The sequence below is a fragment of the Anopheles darlingi genome, chromosome X (genome assembly GCF_943734745.1).
Source record: "Anopheles darlingi chromosome X, idAnoDarlMG_H_01, whole genome shotgun sequence".
NCBI classification, from domain to species: domain Eukaryota; kingdom Metazoa; phylum Arthropoda; class Insecta; order Diptera; family Culicidae; genus Anopheles; species Anopheles darlingi.
In genome coordinates, this window is record NC_064873.1 from 9,100,418 (window position 1) to 9,107,917 (window position 7,500).

General features: G+C 50.0%; 1 protein-coding gene across 4 annotated transcripts in view; it reads left to right on the plus strand.

The window, feature by feature from the left end:
- Nucleotides 1-7,500, plus strand: part of LOC125957184 (octopamine receptor Oamb) — a 47,341-nt gene that overhangs the window by 34,546 nt on the left and 5,295 nt on the right. The gene's annotated exons all lie outside the window — the stretch shown is intronic.

Below are 7,500 nucleotides of genomic sequence, written 5' to 3' on the forward strand. Positions count from 1 at the left end.
TGATCCAACTAATTTTTTTCAAAACAATATCATATTAAACTACAACTTTTCAAGAATATTTGGCTCTATTTTGGGGAAGATTTGTTCAAAACTACGTTCATAGCATCCAGTCTAGAAAGGCAAGTTTGCAAAAATGTACTTTTTGCGGTGCTCATCATAGCCACGTGCTGGGTCATCAGAAATATTCAAATGAATATTCTTTTGTTAGCTTATAAGTTTATCCAGGTAGCCCCGTCGAGTTATTGTAACATTTCCTATTTTTCGATTTTTGGCAGATTTTAGAAGTTGAAAAAGTGATGCATTTTTCGATATTGCCTCAAAAAACGATACTCTACATAATCAAAAACAATATTTAAAAAAAAGTATCAACAACTTTTATAAAAACTCGGGGCTACCTAGCAAATAGTGTAGAGATTATGTGTTCAAAATTTCAAATCGATCGGTCCAGTAGTTTTTATGCTACGATGGGCACCGACTTTGAGGTTTTGGGAATCGCGATTCAAAGTCGAGAGATGCTTTGAGCCTTGTATGAAAGGCGGATTTTCAAAAATCCATATCTTTGTCAGTTTTGCTTCGATTGATCCCAAAATTTTACACAATACTCTTGAAAGGATAAGCACTCATAATAAAATGTAAAAAGTAAATGCGAAGAAATAAAATAAAATACCGAAGCCCCCCCTTAAAGCATGCCGCCATCCAAACGGCACGGGACTTGACCTGACCTGACTAAACATAAACATCGGACTTTCGACGTGCGACGACGACGACGGCGACGACGACGAAGTAGCGCTGAGCTTGCCTGAGCAAGAGATCGTGCACTGAGTCATAAGTAATTTAACCAAAACATTCTTGGGCGAGTTGAATGTGTTGCGTGTTGCGGGTGTTACCCGAAACCGAAAAAATGGCGCGGATGCGCGCGCGCGCGCAAGCTCGTGGTTTACACGAAGCGAAAACACAGCACAAAAGCACCAAAGGCAAAAACGGACCAAGCGAACCATCCTCTCATTCATTCCATTTTGATTCCTTCTCCCCGGGCCGAGGAAACGAGGATGCATTTGCAGAGATAAACTGGATGAAAGCACACATACAGCGAGCGCAAAATAACAACAACAAAAAAAAACGCTGGTTACAGGGCCCTCCCCCATCTCCCCCCCTGTAAACGACCTATAAACGTTTTTTTACAGTTTTTTGCACGGTTTCCATGGTTTTTTTTCATCATAAACTGGCGCTGCTCGTTTGCGACGTCGTGTAAACAAGGCTGAATCCCGGAATGCTGTTGACTAAACTAAGCTTGCGTTTGTTATATGGAATGAGGAAGAAGTTGTGTTTCGTATGTTCTGCATTTTGGAAACCAAAAAACAAAACAAAAAGATCATAGTCAATTATCGTTATACTACCTCTAATGTACACCAAGGAGACGCGCGCGCGCGCGTCTTACATCAAATACACATCACTTACACACAATATACGATAAATGTATATAGAAATGAATTGAGTTTACGATTGTACCCAATATATGCAACAAAAGTATGTTATTTTTGAGGCGAAAGTGCGGATCGTGTGTTGTATCTTAACTATGGTATTGTTTGTTATTTTCCTTCAACCGGTCGTGTAAGCGTGGTCGTGTGTGTGTGTGTGTGTGTTTTTTTTTATAACTAACAGTTGTTCTATTATGGTATGTTTCTCCGTTGCCGAGCCAAATCGAACAGTTTTTCGAAAGTTACCTTAGCTAAACAGTTCCCATTCAGCGCCATCCAATAAATTCTAGTGTATGTGCATGTGTCCATGACCGCAACCATGAACGAACGAATGTGTACATACCAAGTATGACAGAAATAGCGCATTTATGGCAAAAAAAAAAACTATGTGTGCGCCGTGTTTCCATGTTTCCTAAAACGTACGTTCGCTGCAACGGAATGAATTGATATCCCATGTAACAAACTAAACCCACGAAAACCCATCAATACTACATCAAAATAACAGTAGCACAGCAGCACAGCAACCAACAGCCAAACAAGCAAACAACCACCCCAGATCCAACAGCCACCATCATCATCATTATCAACAACAACAACGGCAACAGCAACAATAATAACCACCACAACAACAACAACAACAACCATAGCCACCACCACAAGGGAACTAACAGAAAACAACACAATACTTCACCACATTCTACATATTCTGCTACAATGCTTATCACACCAAAGTAATAGCTACGTCTCCTAGCGCTGATCCATCAATCGGTGGATCTGGCAACCGCCAAAACCACTAGCTGAAGAGAGAGAGAGAGAGAGAGAGAGAGAGAGAGAGAAACAGACAGACAGACAGAAAGAGAAAACATTTTCGCGAGCCGCAGTTGGCGATGCTAGACCGGTTGCTAATCCCGACCATACCAAGCGCTGCGTGCTGCTATATATTGAAGGTTGTTGTTGTAGCGCCCGGGCATCTGTTCAGCCCATTGCCCAGCAGCTCGCCTCGCCCTATCTATCGCCAACGCCACGATGATGATTCATCGTGGATGCGTAGTCGGCAGGCGGGGGGGGTTTTTGTGGGATGTACATATACTTAACCACACGCCACAAGTCAACACTGAATCACAAAAAACGCTGAATCCAAACACTGCCACTACACGAATCCGTCCGTTTTCCTCGTTTTGGTTTCTTTTGTGCGCGAACTGAACGTCCGGCGTCTGGAGACGGATGGACGAGAATTCCGAGTAGTGTGAGTAGTGGATGAAATGAACGTCTATCGGGTATATAGCGCTCCCTTAACGTCTATAACGGTCGAGATGGGGCAAATCAAATCGAGGGCATTCACTGTCAGTGGATTCGTTAATCCAGCGATTCTCTTCCTGGTCTAATGGTGAAGTCATGAAGTCAAACTCTATGCATTCGTCCGGAAGTGCCCGGGAGTCAGGTGCCCAATGGTAGCCAGGACGCCGATCGGCCATTCGGAAGAGTCCGTAAAGAAAAAGCATCAAAAGGAAGCGATTAGAAAATCGTGCTCTGATTCCGGGTACAGCGGTTATGGGCTCCGTAGAAGTACACAGCACAGACTAGCGCAACGATTGCCCACTAACCCCCTCACATCACATCGGGACGCAGCAGCAGGATCAACCAGCTACTAACCAGCTACTACTACTATAAGTAGAAAGACCGCACCTCCAGGGCCGTCATTTATGGGGTGTATGTGTGGATGGTGTGTTACTACAAGTGATGCAGACACGAAGACAACAGATACACACACACGCGCACACACACACACACACACGCACACACACATACACGCATGCACAACCATTTTAACTGCATCCTCAGGACAAACTCCTACACACTACCATATCCCACACTCATCACACCCACCCACCCACACACACACACACCCACACACACACACATACACACACAGGAAAGGCGCCCCCATTTCCCCATTTCCCGCGACCGGACAGTGCAACAGTGATCATCAGCCACTACACTACCTTCACCGAACACCAACACCTCATCACCAACCCTTCGCCACCCCCCCCCCCCCCATCTTCCTTCCACCCCTGGTTTTCCGCTCGTGCTCCTTTCAACTTTCTAACCCCAGGTGGGCTCTTGACGACGGATTTATTCAATAAGCTCTTCTTCTCATTCTCTCCACCCACCACCACCACCACCACCACCACCGCCACCCTCGATCCCTCGCCCAACCCAACGCTCTCTCTCTCTCTGAACCGACCGCAATCCTTCGTCCTCCTACGTCCACGTCGCCCGCACCATTGTGCGTGTGCCGTGTGTGTGCACGTATGCGCGATTGTGTGTGTGTGTGTGCGTGCGTGTGTGTATGTGTTGGATATTGCGGAACCATCGTCCAACGTCGACGTCTGGATCGGCTGCAAACGCCTGCCGTGGGCTACCTGACCGGCTTGCGGCGTCCCGCTCCCACTCTGCCACTCTCCCACTCGTAATTCCCACCTGTTTCCCCTTCTTCTCTTCCCTCCCTACCTTCCTCTCGCCCGCCCCATCATATTCCTCTCCATATCCTTCTTCCCACACTGTACACTCTCCGAATTCCTTTCTTCTTCTCTCTCTCTCTCTCTCTCTCTCTCTCTCTCTCTCTCTCTCTCTCTCTCTTTCTCTCTGTCTCGCTCTCTCTCTCTCTCTCTCTCTCGCTCTCTCTCTCTCTCCCTCTCTCTCTCTGTCTCTCTCTTTCTTTCTCTCTGTCCTCCACCCTGACCCTCCCACCACCCCCACCCTACACCTCACTCCACATCAAACCGCCCTCGGTACTGTTCTAGGTGGCAAAAACAATCTCGACGATAGTTTGACCTTGCGCATGCACCGCGGCAAAGGGGTAGCGTCCTTGATGGAGTCGACTATTCGGGCGCAGAACGCGGTACGCATGTCGCTCGAGGGCAGCTCGCCACTGGGGGGGCCGCCCGGGGCGCGGGCACCCCCGCTGCTGGGAACCGGCAGCCAGCCGAGCGGCACCGTCACACCGTCGAGCTCCTCGGCGCACCCTCTCCCCCGCTCCCCAGATCTCGATTTCGCGGCCCTCTAGTGGTAGCGTGCTGCCGATGACGCCAACGACGCCGACGACGGGTTCGATGAGCCGCTCCAAACTGTCCCTCGACAACCAGCGGTACCATTCAACCCAACAACATACGCAAGAGCAGCAGCAGCAGCAGACAGGCCGGCATCACCATCACCACCATCACCACCACCACCACCAGTCGAGCAACCGGCGGAAGAGCGTGTTCAAGGAGGCACCGGTCGGTGTGTCCCGCGACCTGTCGCCCAACTCGTCCAAGAAGCTGGGCAAACGGCACCTGAAGGTACAGGTGAAGCGCTTCCGGATGGAGACGAAGGCAGCCAAGACGCTCGGCATCATCGTCGGTGGGTTCATCTTCTGCTGGCTCCCGTTCTTCACCATGTACCTGGTGCGCCCGTTCTGCGGTGACTGCATCAACGAGCTGCTATTTTCGGTCCTATTCTGGCTCGGTTACTGCAACTCGGCGGTCAACCCGTTCATCTATGCCCTGTTCTCCAAGGACTTCCGGCAGGCGTTCAAGCGCATCATCCTGCGCTGTCTCTGCTCGAAGCGCGTCAAGCTCAATCTGCTGCTGAAGAAAAACTCGACGCACAACAACACCACCACCAACCACTCGTACAGCCCGTCCGCCTTCACGCCGACAGCCAACGCCCTGTCGGCACCGCGGACCGATCGCGACGAGCCCGATCGCGACGATACCGATGCGGATGCGGATGCCGCCGGCGGTTGCAGATGACGCTTCGAACCGCGAACGGCGAACCGACGGCAGGGATCGAAGAAAACGATGGCAGCGGCGGCGGCGGTGGCGGCGGAGACACCGACGGGTGCCGCCACCCCGAAGCCCGAAGCTGCCATCATCGCTGAGTGGGTCAGCGGCAGTGACGGGGATGACGCCGGTGAACGGTGGGAACCGCCGGGTGCTGGCGAGTGTCTAGCCGCCAGCAGTACGCCGGCACGAGCCCCCAAAACACCATCGCACGCATCGATCGACGGAATCGATCTGCAGGAGCGAGCGATCGCCGAACTGCTTCCGGCGGCGGTCAAGCAATCTCAGGGAAACAGCAGCCCAGCCAGTGGTGCCAGCTTGACGCAGACCATCTCGGTCACCTCGTTATGAGTTGGTTGTTGGTTTGAGACGACGACGACGATAAAGACAATTCTGCAGACAATCCTGTCATCCGTACACGATCGGCGGTAGGAGTGGAGATGCGACGCGTCGTTCAAGTTCAAGTATTCCTTTTCCAGCAGCCGGCATGGCAGCAGACGCATGTCCATGTCGTGGAGGCTGGCCAGCTTCACTGTTCAAACTATGTGTCGAACACTCATACAACAACACACACACACACACGCACACACACACACATACATACACCGATTTCCAACACAATTCCAACTTTTTCGACTTTTAGCAAGTAAGATGCATTGAAAATCAATCGGGGGGGGGGGGGGGGGGGTCGCAGTCGCGTGTTACATGTGTAAGGCAAACCATTAAACTGAAACAGGGTATTAAAGAAGCGCGCGCGCACCAAGTCATTTGCATCATGCAAAAGAGCTAGTTCGATCGCTATCGTTTAAGGTAACGACACAAGAAACTCCGTACCCGTAAATTGAAAAAACTGCTAACCGTAAATCCGCAAATATTTATTTGTTGCCCAGAGCTGCAAATGGGAGTTAGGGAGTTTGGTGTAGGATAGATGAACGTTCGGAAACAATCAGCTGAGGCGAGGAATCGGGAGGCTAGAGGGCAACCAGAAACAATAGAGAGAGAGAAAGAGAGAGAGAGACAAACACCCCTATCAATAATATCCTCTAGACGATAGCCGATTGAATGAGCGAATGCAGCTGCTGGGATACTAATACCAGCCCCAATATGTACGTTGATCTTGTCGTTCGGCCACAAGGCAAGGCATCCACCATACAGAACTCACACAGGTAAACACACAGATAAGCATGTGCAGAGCGATCGAGTACTCTTCGATCGCAGTAGAAAGTAACAGTACGTGCGAAATGCAACAACGCGGGCAATTGTCGCGGATGGCATTTGCTCTCGGTGGATAGATAGGGATGCATAGGGATGGAGATGCCAGACCGAGCCAGACACACAGACACACCGTTACCAGCAACCAGCACCACCTCGGCTCGGCTCGGCTCGGCTGCGCCTCAAACCCAAACCAACCCAAGCTCAGTCAAAGCCACGCCAGCCCTTTGGATACTAATACTAGAGACAATCAGCAATTGCAATACCAGTGCCAGTGTGGTCTAGCGATCAGCGTAGCTCAGTGAGTTCCGTAGACCCCAGTCTATCTATATATATATATAGAGAATGATAGAGAGAGAGAGAGAGAGAGAGAGAGAGAGAGAGAGAGAGAGAGAGAGAGAAAGAGAAAGGTGCCAGCCGGGTACCTAATGTCACAAACGATAACCTCTTTGATCGTCCTCATGATCATGTCCTCGACCGATCATTCCCGCGCAAGGATTCGATATTTGGGCTCTTTGGTGGGGTTGGGGGGGGAGAGGGAAACTGTAAAGTGTCCGACATACCGAGGAAGATGTGTGTCACGAGGTGGTTTATGGATAACGGAGCGACGATAAGCGTCTTTCGCTCTTGCGGCGTCCTCCTACTAATGCATTAGATGTTAAATGTAGTGGTAACCGCGACGCTCTAGCGGTTTTCCGTTCTTCATATTGCCCTTTGGTTCGTTCTTCTGTCACTTCTACCATTATCGTTTACTCCTTCTTTGTTTTTTCCTTCGCTCTCTCTCTCTCTCTCTCTCTCTATCTTTCTCTCTGTCTCAGTCTCACTTACTCTATCTCCATATCTCTCGCTTTCTCGCTCTCGCATCACTTTCTCTTACGCTCTAGGTGATCAATGACAACATCCGCTTCATTTTGCGTGTCCACTCGCTTTTCCGTTTAATTGTTCACCTGTTCAAACGCTGATGTACTGTACTGATGATGCGCAGT